Source organism: Lathyrus oleraceus, chromosome 4 (genome assembly GCF_024323335.1).
Source record: "Lathyrus oleraceus cultivar Zhongwan6 chromosome 4, CAAS_Psat_ZW6_1.0, whole genome shotgun sequence".
Classification (NCBI taxonomy): Eukaryota; Viridiplantae; Streptophyta; class Magnoliopsida; order Fabales; family Fabaceae; genus Lathyrus; species Lathyrus oleraceus.
The window spans coordinates 451,126,710-451,139,854 of record NC_066582.1 but is presented as its reverse complement, the minus strand read 5'-3'; positions in this window follow the sequence as shown (position 1 = coordinate 451,139,854).

Genomic DNA, 13,145 nt, shown 5'->3' with positions numbered 1-13,145 from the left:
CATGATGCAAAAAGGGTGGCTTCATTTGGAGTTTTGAGTCAAAAGTTATGGCACTTTGAAGTTCCATGCATACTTCATGATCATTTGGCCATATCTCCTCAACCATTCATCATAAATTCATGATCTTGGACTTTTTGGAAATGGGAGAGAAAGATATACAACTTTCATGTTGGACAAAAATTCATTTGAAGCTTATTTGATGATGTAAAATCAAGTTGAATTTGAACCAAAAACTTTCCATTTTTGGAAACTTTCAATTACAGGTCACTTTCCATTTTTGGAAACTTTTGATCTGACCTCAAATTCTTCAAGATAAGTGTTTGTAATGACAAATGAACCTCTTTTGAACATGAATGAGATGTTGAAACTCATTTCTCCCCCTTCTAGCCCTCAGTTGACTTCTGTTGACTTTTATAGGCCCCAGATGACTTGAAAATGTACTGTGGACTTTGAGCCTCTACCACCTGAGGAAATGGCTCAGAAATGAAACCCCTAGCCCATATAAGCTCTCCACATAACCATGTGATCTCCATCTCAATAGAATACTTCACCTCCTTGAGAATCCCTGGTTGGAATAGCAGTCATTGATTAGGGTTGACTAGAGGTCAAAACCCTAATCCTAAGGAACTGAACATGAATTATGAGACCCTTGATGGTGATAGAACCATGATGATGGCAATATATCCTTGCAACCAAGACAATGCTCAACCTCCTTGAAGGACCAAGGAACCCTGATGCACTTCAAACCCTCAGATGGTTGATGATCAACTCAATAAGACCCTCAGGCTTGAACCATACAACTTCTCCATCTTTGACAAGACCTTAGAGGATGACTTGTTTATTTTCACATGATATGCGACATGCAAATGCCTAATGTCCTAAAACATGAAATGCAACATGCTAAACTAGTCCCAAGAAGAGGAGGGCAAATTTTGAGGTGTTACAATGCTTCAGAGACTATTTGTTCATTAGAACCTGTTAAGAAGCTTCTGATCAAGGTGGCTTCTAAACGTCATCATATTATGACATAGAAAAAGATTCTTTGCCAAGCTTTCTTATATTAATATCAATTAAGATCGTTTAAGAGAAATAATATAGTTTCAACAATGCTTTTCCTCTAACCATCAGAAGTCTCTTAAGACTTCTCAAAAAAGCTGGATAAACTTCAGAGACATAACCAAGAATTTGAAGCACCGGTTCTCAAGTGGGAAACTTTTAGTCTTCCCAGTACTAGTAATCTTGTCTTACTAGTTTCTTCCATATTCCACATCTCCTTCCTCCTTTAGAGTTAGGATTTAGGATGTAGGCCTTCTTCTTGTTTAAGGTTCTAAGCAACCCCTGTCCTAGAGCAACTGTTACTTTGACCTTTCCTTTAAGCATATATGCAACAAAAGCAATATCATTCTTTGGTACCCATATTTTTATGGGTCCTATGAGGTTAGTTTTATAGGACTTATTCTTGCTTTGTGCCTTAGCCTTATAGTAAGGTTTAGAATCCTTCCAGACTGTTTGTCTAGGATAAGTCTTAACCTTGACTTCTGAACCTTTAGGAACTTTAGATACAATAACTTTAGGTTCTTGGTGTTTCAAGATCTTTGAATTCAGAGTTTTAGCTTCTAATTTGCTTAGAACTTTTGACTCTTAATTATGAGATTCTGAATCCTTCAGAATTTGTGAGTTATTTATCATAGGTCCTAATTGGTTCAGAATTCTACCTTTTTCAGGAGCATGCATAAAGTAAGCATTCAACCCTTTTTGAGCAGTTCTTAAAGAAGAAGGATTTGATGGTTTCATCAAGATATTAGTCCTTGAATTGTAAGGTTTCTGATGATAACCAAGACCTCCCCCTTTGCTCTTACTCACTCCATAAATCATGGAAGCACGTTTGGTTCTTTCATAACCATATATAATGAAATTCTTAAGAGCTGATTCATTTTTATCCAGAGGTTTGTCAGACATATTTTTCATTAAAGCAATTTATTCTTTCTCAAGATTTTCAATTTTTTCTTTAGAAAGATTTAAGTCATCTTTTAAAAAATCACATTTCTTTTTTAATGTTTTTATATGCCTGGCTTTTTGCTGGCATCTTTCCATAAGATCATGACACTGAGTAATCAAATCAAATTTGGAGAGATTAGAGAATACATGTTCTGTATCTTCTGACTCAGTGTCAGAATCAACTTCAGATACTGATTCTGAGAAGGTTAAGGCCACCAAAGCAAGATTAGGTTCTTCATTATCTCCTTCATTGTCAAGTTTTTCCCATGTTGTCATGAGACTTTTCTTTAACTTTCTTATGAAGTTGTTCTTCTGGAAGCTCTCATTTTTGCTTTTGTCTTTTTGAAGATCAGGGCATTCACCAATGAAATGACCAGGCTTCTTATAGTTGTAACAACCATTCCGATCTTTACTCCCAGAACTTGACCCTTTGAAGTTATCTCTCTTACCATTGAGTATGTTCTTCTTCCTAGCTAAGTATTTAATTCTAAGTGGCTTCTTTGGGCTTTTGAGAGGATTTCTCAGAACCCCAAACAAAATTTAAAGCCACAGTTGTAGCACCTCAAATTTTCACCTCCCATTTGTATATACATTTCATTTTTAGGTCATTAATATTGCATTTACATTGCATAGTCCATTACATCTCATTAGTCAAGACTGGTCAGGAGATTCAACTGTGCAAGAGAGCAAGAGCATTTTCCATGAGATGAAAGCCCTATGGTGGTTCCAATGAGCTTACATGACCCAAGGATCATTTTGAAGCAACTTGACCAAGTGCTAGAGGTTCAAAGTCCACAGTGCATGACCAAGTCATCTGAGGCCCATAAAAGTCAACTGCAAGTCAACTGAGGGCTAGGAGATAGAGAAATGGATTGAGACACTTCATTCATGTCCCAAAGAAGGTTATTAAACATGTCAAACATTTATCTTGAAGGATTTGAAGTCAAGTCAAGAATTTCCCAAAATAGAAAGTGACCCATAATTTGAAATTTCCAAAAATGGAAAGGTTTTGGACCAACTTCAACTCAATTGTACATCATCAAAGAAGCTTCAAATGAAATTTTTTCCAACATGAAAGTTGAAGATCTTTCTCTCCCATTTCCAAAAAGTCCAAGATCATGAATTTCTAATGAATGGTTAAGGAGTTATGATCAAATCATGACAAAGTGTGTTTAAAAATTCAAATGGCCATAACTTTTGAACCAAGACTCCAATTTTGGTGGTTCTTTTTGCATTTTGTTCCTCATGACATGCACTTTCCAAATATCTCATTACATGGCATGAAATTCCTTTGCATGATCATATGCTCATTCATGAAGTTTTTTGAAGGAAAGTTACTAAAATCAATCTGGTTGATCATATGCATGAAATACCAATTCCAAAGTGTGCATGAGCCTTTTTTAAGTGGATTTGGGTCAGCATAATGCACTGTTCACGCATGCATTTCATGCATGAGGTGAAAACACAATTTGTGCACACACCTTGTAACTTGCTAATCTCATTTAGTTTTAGCTTAAGCTCACTTTCAGAATCATTAACAAGGGATATATAATGATAATCACAACTGCATTTGCCATTAACAACATTTTTCAGATCTAGATCTAGAAACTTTTCAAATTTTTCTCTCAAAAAGAACTTCCAATTTTCTCACACAAAGACCATTTCTCTTGTTAAATTCATGATCGTGAAGTGTTTTTGAAGCAAATTGAACGTGGATTTGGAGGAATTCGTGCCAGTTTTGACCACACTTGAAGCTTGAAGCATTAATGGAATTTTCAAATTCAACCGGATTCAAACGTGTTTGAGCTTCAATCTCACCATCAATCATCTCAACAAGCATTGTAGAGGAGCTTTGGACCATTGCTGAGCCTTGTAGCACGCGTTTCCAACTTGCTGTTCTTCAAGAGGTCAAGTTTCGATCTCACTTATTCTCAAATCCATTGTTATATTTGTGTAGATCTTGTGTTGGTGATGATTCTGAGCAAAAAATCAAGTGAAATGGTGCATTATTCATGAAGTTATGTGTATTTGAAATTTGGATGTCCAATCTTATTCTCTTCGATTTGAACGATGCATGATGTTTTAGCATGATTTGTGTTTTGATCTTTAATGTACGTGAGACAAGGATTCGTTTGGTATGATTTTTTTTTATTTCTGGAATTTTTCGGGATTTTCTGGAATTTGCTCATGAAGTTCATGCAATCTTCATCTTCAACCTCATGAAGAGGATGAAGATCATCATCGTTTCCAGAATAGCCACGAATTTGCTACGAAACCTTCATCATTTGCTACGATTTCTGGAATTCATTTCCAGGCTTAGGGTTTTGTCCAAAACGCTGCCGTTTTGGAAGCGCGCTCAAATTTGAATCTGGCCAAGGTTCGATCCTGGCCGAGCGCTGTTTTCAAATTTTTAATCCATTTTCACATGTTCCCTCCTTATTTCATGCTATGCTCATGTTTGACTTCAAATTTTTTCCCAACTTCATAAAATCATAACAAATTGAAAAATCATCCAAATCAATCCCAATTTTTTGCAAAGTGCTCCTTAGAATGTGTAGTTTTTTATGATCATGAATTGGAAAGTTGTGCACGGCTGGAAAATTAATTTGCTCTAGGATGATTGAACACATGTGCATATATGACCTTGCCTTACTCTTTCCTTTGTGAAATGCTTGATTTTAATCCAATGAACTTGAAATTTTACATGCTGATTCTAGACACATTGATGGATGTTTTGGTTTTGGTTTGACATTTTTCTCATTCACCATTTCTGTTTTATGCTTGTGTTAACATGGTGTGATATTTTGTGTCACACATTTGGTTGTCTAACTTGTACAATGTGATTTCCATGCCAAATGATCTCCAATGTTTCTGATCTTTTGTGTGATGGATGTTGTGGATGTCTTGATTGCTCATGAATTTTTCCAGAATTATTTGAATCATTTCTGTTTTGATTGAGAATTTTCATTCATGATGATCATTTGGATGCCTTGAATTGGTCTTTGAGTTATCTTGCACATGAAATGGACTTGCTTATTGATTATGATTTGGTCCTTTTTAGGACTTGTTCTTGATGGATTAAATGTGAGCCATGTTGAGTTTGAAGTTCTGTTTTGGATTTTGATCCTCTTTTGACCCTAGGCTTTGACCTAGTGGTTTAGACTTACCATTTGGGTTGTGAGTTTCAGGTTCAAGTATGCATCTCCATGATTGATGCTGCTCCTTCATTTAAGCTTGGTAATTTGTTGTTATTTGCTAACCTTTGTGTGTTTTGTAGGTTGAGGATAACTCATTTGTGCTTACCTTGTGGTTTACTCATTATTGTCTGATGATGACTTGTTTGTCTGTCTGATTCTGACTGTTGATTGTTGGTCTGAACTGTGTACTGATTGGTTTAGCTGTTTCCACAGGTACCTAAGTTGCTTTAAGTTCATTTGAACTTGCTTGGCATTGCTTGTGGTTTGCATACCACTGAGGTATAATTCCTTGATCTTCATGTAGTCTGGAAGACCTACTGTTATTGGTAGGTGTAACACCCTTCTAAAATACCCCAATAATTTAATTAAAATAACAATATGTCAATCAGAGTAACATGCAATCGAGGGTGTCACATAATCACTTCACACCATGATCCAAAATAACAGTCATGCTCTTTATTTAATCAAATAAACATTTGCATAAATCGCAGCGGATATAAATCAAATCAATCAAAACATGTAACACATTACATGTAAAATGGTTCACAACCAACATAAAACATTTAAAACATCCCTTCCCGATGTTACATCTATCAGAGCATGACCCACTAAGGAACTACTCTAGACTCCAAGTACTAGCTCCTACTCAATCACTGCTCGTTACCTGAAAAACAGTTGTAAGGGTGAGTTCCTCAATCGATATAATAAGTATTATAAAATATCATGTCATGTTAAGTAATCTAACACACTTCATCACCCTAATCCAAACATATATTCAGTAACAGCACATCAACTCAACATAATACTCAACACCAACACAAACACACGTATAATACTGGAACACATCCATTCATATTATACGCCATATATATATTATGCAATGAGACTCCATGCATGCGGTACCGACTATTTGTGAACATATAGTTCAACCTCACCGTCCAAATCCAGGCACGGCTACCAAGCTCACTAGTCCCACTCATTTGAGACATAGTGACTCACTCACTAATTCCTCACCATGGGAATTAGCTACCACCCCAAATGGGCCATGCTATGCACGCTAATCACCTAGCATGCAAACATCAACAACAATAAAAATGATTTACTCACTAATTCCTCACCATGGGAATTAGCTACCACCATAAAGGCCACAATATGCTTGCTAATCACCTAGCAATGCAACAACAACAACAACAACTCAAGAATAGACATATGCTCACACTCTAAGCCATAAAACAGTCTATTCACAAATGCATACATAACTGATACATTCACAGCATCATGCATACCATCACACATCATCAACACATTTTATCACAAAAGCATATCATATCATGCCGCATAATCAAACACAGTATTAGCACACTCTACTAATACCTATACTACTCAAAACAACGGGAAATGATCCCTACTACGTCATACATCAGCTAAGTTACATCACTCAGCCTAAACAACCAAAAACTGCACAACCACAGTTCAGAAAAACCACAAGTCTGCCCATACGCGTATTGCCTATGCCCATACGCGTATTGCCCATTCCTGACCAAATCCATACGCGTATTGCCCACTCCCATACGCGTATGCTACGCGTACTACATCCTCATACGCGTACCAACAGAGATAATTTCACGTTCAAAACATCATCTTTTTCACTCATACGCGTAAGGCCTCATCCATACGCGTACCAGCCATCTCATACGCGTATTGCCTAGTGCCATACGCGTATGACCAGAAGCCAGAATTCCCAGATCTGCTATGGCTTTCTCTGCTACGAGATCTATCCAATTCAACCTTCTACAATCAAATTTTTACACGCAATTCATTCATCTCATCTAACACGAATCATACACTTTCGATTTCACAAATTTCTAACCTTTCTATCTCTAATTCCTACGAATTTCTTCAATTTTAACTCAATTTTCGTTCATCCCAAAAGTTCACAAATTCATCACATATCATTCAATCAGAGGCAAGTCAATGGTTTCTCACTACCCATCACATATTATCCCATAATACCCATTAATCGATGATAAACCCCCCTTACCTGAGTAAATCCGGCAATCTCTGAGCTCCAAGCTTTTCCTTCCTTCAACCTTCGTTCTCTGGCTTTTTGCCCTTTTCCCTTTTCTGCCTCTTTTTCCTTTTCACGTGAAAATAACCTTTTTTACCAAAAATGGGATTTTTCTAAATTCCAACTTATATATTTTCCAATAATTATTATTCCAATAATAATAATAATAATAATAATAATAATCCAATTATCTAATTAAATTAATAAATATATTATTAACTTAATTTAAATAATTATCATATTATTATCGGGGTGTTACAACTCTCCCCCACTAAAAGAGTTTTCGTCCTCGAAAACATACCTCAAGCGAACAACTCTGGGTAAGACTCCTTCATCTTACTCTCAAGTTCCCAAGTCACATTGCCACCTGCTGGTCCTCCCCAAGTTACCTTTACCAAAGCAATCTCTTTACCCCGCAACTGCTTCAACTCTCGATCCTCGATCCTCATAGGTGATGTTTCAACAGTCAGGTTATCTCTCACCTGTACATCATCCACTCGGACTACATGCGACGGATCATGAATGTACCTCCTCAACTGAGACACATGAAAAACCTCATGCAAATTCGCAAGTGACGGCGGTAAAGCGATACGATAGGCTACCTCTCCTATCCTCTCCAAAATCTGATAAGGACCAATAAATCGAGGTGTCAACTTCTTCGACTTCAAAGCTCGACCAACCCCAGTTATCGGAGTAACACGAAGAAACACATGATCTCCCTCTCGAAACTCAAGTGACTTCCTCCTCTTGTCGTGATAACTCTTCTGACGACTCTGAGCAATTCTCATCTTCTCCTGAATCATCTTAATCTTTTCCGTAGTTTGTTGAACAATCTCCGGTCCAATCACAACACTCTCACCGGACTCATACCAACATAAAGGCGTCCGACATCTCCTACCATACAAAGCTTCAAACGGTGCCATACCAATGCTCGAATGAAAACTATTGTTGTAGGTAAACTCAATCAAAGGCAAATAACCATCCCAAGCACCTCCCTTTTCCAAAACACAAGCCCTCAAAAGATCCTCTAGTGACTGAATCGTCCTCTCAGTCTGACCATCAGTCTGCGGATGATATGCAGAACTCAATCTCAGCTTAGTTCCCAAAGCCCTCTGCAAACCTTCCCAGAACTTCGATGTAAATCTAGGATCTCTGTCCGAAATAATACTCGACAGAATACCATGCAAACTTACAATCTTCTCAATATACAACTCGGCTAATCTCTCTAACGGATAATCCATTCTGATCGGAATGAAATGAGCCGACTTCGTCAATCTATCCACAATCACCCAAATAGCTTCAAAATTCTTATTTGTCCTCGGCAAACCAGAAACAAAATCCATACTGATACTGTCCCATTTCCACTCCGGAATAGCCAACGGTTGCATTAGCCCAGACGGCTTCTGATGCTCAATCTTCGACTTCTGACAAGTCAAACAAGAATAAACAAAACTCGCAATTTCTCTTTTCATTCCCGGCCACCAAAATAACTTTTTCAAATCATGATACATCTTCGTAGCTCCAGGATGAATACTCAAGCCACTACGATGTCCTTCTTCAAGAATACTCTTCTTAAGTTCGGTAACATCCGGAATACACACCCGATTACCAAATTTCAAAACACCATTCTCATCAACTCTGAATTCACCACCTTGGCCTTGATTCACTAAAGTCAACTTATCAACCAAAAACACATCGGATTTCTGACCCTCTCTAATCTCATCCAGAACACCACTCGTTAACTTCAACATTCCCAATTTAACACTATTGTGAGTACTCTCACACACCAAACTCAAGTCTCTAAACTGCTCAATTAAATCCAATTCCTTAACCATTAACATAGACATATGCAATGATTTCCGACTCAATGCATCAGCCACTACGTTTGCTTTACCCGGATGGTAATTCAAACCAAAATCATAATCCTTCAGAAACTCTAACCATCTCCTCTGTCTCATATTCAGCTCTTTCTGATCAAACAAATACTTTAAACTTTTATGGTCACTGAAAACCTCAAATCTCGATCCGTACAAATAATGCCTCCATAATTTTAGAACAAAAACCACGGCTGCCAACTCTAAATCGTGTGTCGGATAGTTCCTCTCATGAACCCTCAATTGTCTCGAAGCATAAGCTATAACCTGTTTATTCTGCATCAACACACCACCCAAGCCCAACAATGAAGCATCACAGTAAACCTCAAATAGTTCCGACGGACTCGGTAATATCAGAATAGGAGCAGTAGTTAACCTTCTCTTTAACTCTTGGAAACCTTCTTCACATTTTGAGTCCCATACAAACACTTGCCCCTTTCTAGTCAACATCGTCAACGGTAACGCCAACTTAGAAAAACCCTCAATGAACTTCCTATAATAACCAGCCAAACCAAGAAAACTTCTTATCTCAGAAACTGACTTCGGAGCTTCCCACTTAGATACCGCTTCTATCTTAGAAGGATCAACAGCAACGCCACCTCTTGAAATCACATGACCAAGAAAACTCACCTCTTCTAACCAAAATTCACACTTAGACAGTTTAGCAAATAACTTCTTTTCTCGTAGAACTCCTAAAACCACTCTCAAATGCTCAGCATGCTCTTCTTCAGATTTCGAATACACCAATATGTCATCAATAAACACCACAACAAACTTATCCAGGTACGGATGGAAAATCCTATTCATATACTCCATAAATACTCCAGGCGCATTAGTCACACCAAAAGGCATTACAGAATACTCATAATGTCCATACCTTGTTCTGAAAGCAGTCTTCTGAATATCCTCAGTTTTCACACGTATCTGATGATATCCCGATCTCAAATCTATTTTGCTGAACACACTCGCACCAACTAACTGATCCATTAAATCATCGATCCTCGGCAAAGGATACCGATTCTTGATCGTCACTTTATTCAGTTGCCTGTAGTCCACACACAACCTCATAGTACCTTCTTTCTTCTTAACCAATAACACTGGTGCACCCCACGGTGACACACTCGGACGAATAAATTTCTTATCCAACAGATCTTCCGACTGACTCTTCAGTTCAGCTAACTCAACAGCAGACATACGGTACGGAGCCATCGATATCGGCCTAGTACCAGGTACCAAATCAATCGAGAACTCAACTTCACGCTCTGGCGGCAATTCATTCACTTCTTCAGGGAACACGTCAGGAAAATCACACACCACAGCCAGATCACAAATCACCAGTTTATCTTTAGCCTCCAAAGTTGCTAACAGCATAAACAACTCTGCCCCATCTGCTACTTCCTCATTCACCTGCCTCGCTGATAGAAACAACTCTTTCCTTCTTCTATCTCAGGAAAAATCACAGTCTTATCAAAACAGTTGATAGAAACTCGGTTAAACACCAACCAGTTCATACCCAAGATAACATCAATCTGCACTAATGGAAGACACACAAGGTCTATCCCAAAGTCTCTACCAAAAATACTCAAAGGACAATTCAAACAAACTGAAGTAGTAGTCACTGAACCCTTCGCAGGAGTATCAATCACCATACTACCACGCATCTCAGATATCTCTAACTTAAGTTTCACAGCACAATCCAAAGATATAAAGGAATGAGTAGCACCAGTGTCAATAATAGCTACAAGAGGAAAGCCATTAATATAACACGTACCTCGGATCAAACGATCATCTGCAGAAGTCTCAGAACCCGATAAAGCAAAGACCTTGCCTCCCGACTGATTCTCCTTCTTCGGCTTAGGACACTGTGGACTGATATGACCCAACTCTCCACAGTTGAAACAAGTCACAGTCTTCAACCGGCAGTCTGCAGCCAAGTGACCACCTTTTCCACACTTGAAACACTTCTTCTCATTACTGGCACACTCATGGATACGATGTCCAGCCTGACCACATCTGTAACACTTAGCAGGAGCACTAGAGTCTCCCCCACTAGGCCTCTTTATCCCACTCTGCCTCTGGAAACCCTTGCCAGCTGCATACGGTTTCCCACGATCATTCTGATTCTTGCCTTTCCTATCAACCCTTTACTGATAGCTCTCTGCTCTGGCTTTGGAATCCTGTTCAAAAATCCTGCAACAGTCAACCAAGTCAGAAAACACTCTGATCCGCTGATATCCAATAGCCTGCTTGATCTCGGGACGTAACCCGTTCTCAAACTTCACACACTTCGAAAATTCTCCAGCAGCCTCATTATAGGGAGTATAATACTTCGACAGCTCTGTGAACTTAGCAGCATACTCAGTAACAGACCGGTTACCCTGCTTCAATTCCAAGAATTCTATCTCTTTCTTTCCTCTGACATCCTCTGGAAAGTACTTCCTCAGAAATCTCTCTCTGAACACAGCCTAAGTGATCTCAGCATTTCCAGCAGATTCCAACTCAGTGCGGGTAGCAACCCACCAATCATCTGCTTCCTCTGACAGCATATGCGTACCGAACCTGACCTTCTGGTTATCGGCACACTCAGTCACTCGGAAGATCCTCTCTATCTCCTTCAACCACTTCTGAGCACCATCTGGATCGTATGCTCCCTTGAACATTGGAGGATTGTTCTTCTGGAACTCACTCAGTTGACGAGCAGCTCCCATTCCCACAACATTCGGATTCCCTCCAAGTACTCCGGCCAGCATACCCAGAGCCTCAGCAATCGCAGCATCATCTCTACCTCTTCCAGCCATCTCTATTCTGAAAACCCAACAACTAAAACAATAAGTACTGATAGGGTTACTCAACACCTATCCCGTACAGGGAAACAGAATAATTACGACTCGACTCGACCGACTATGCTCTGATACCACTAATGTAACATCCTTCTAAAATACCCCAATAATTTAATTAAAATAACAATATGTCAATCAGAGTAACATGCAATCGAGGGTGTCACATAATCACTTCACACCATGATCCAAAATAACAGTCATGCTCTTTATTTAATCAAATAAACATTTGCATAAATCGCAGCGGATATAAATCAAATCAATCAAAACATGTAACACATTACATGTAAAATGGTTCACAACCAACATAAAACATTTAAAACATCCCTTCCCGATGTTACATCTATCAGAGCATGACCCACTAAGGAACTACTCTAGACTCCAAGTACTAGCTCCTACTCAATCACTGCTCGTTACCTGAAAAACAGTTGTAAGGGTGAGTTCCTCAATCGATATAATAAGTATTATAAAATATCATGTCATGTTAAGTAATCTAACACACTTTATCACCCTAATCCAAACATATATTCAGTAACAGCACATCAACTCAACATAATACTCAACACCAACACAAACACACGTATAATACTGGAACACATCCATTCATATTATACGCCATACATATATTATGCAATGAGACTCCATGCATGCGGTACCGACTATTTGTGAACATATAGTTCAACCTCACCGTCCAAATCCAGGCACGGCTACCAAGCTCACTAGTCCCACTCATTTGAGACATAGTGACTCACTCACTAATTCCTCACCATGGGAATTAGCTACCACCCCAAATGGGCCATGCTATGCACGCTAATCACCTAGCATGCAAACATCAACAACAATAAAAATGATTTACTCACTAATTCCTCACCATGGGAATTAGCTACCACCATAAAGGCCACAATATGCTTGCTAATCACCTAGCAATGCAACAACAACAACAACTCAAGAATAGACATATGCTCACACTCTAAGCCATAAAACAGTCTATTCACAAATGCATACATAACTGATACATTCACAGCATCATGCATACCATCACACATCATCAACACATTTTATCACAAAAGCATATCATATCATGCCGCATAATCAAACACAGTATTAGCACACTCTACTAATACCTATACTACTCAAAACAACGGGAAATGATCCCTACTACGTCATACAT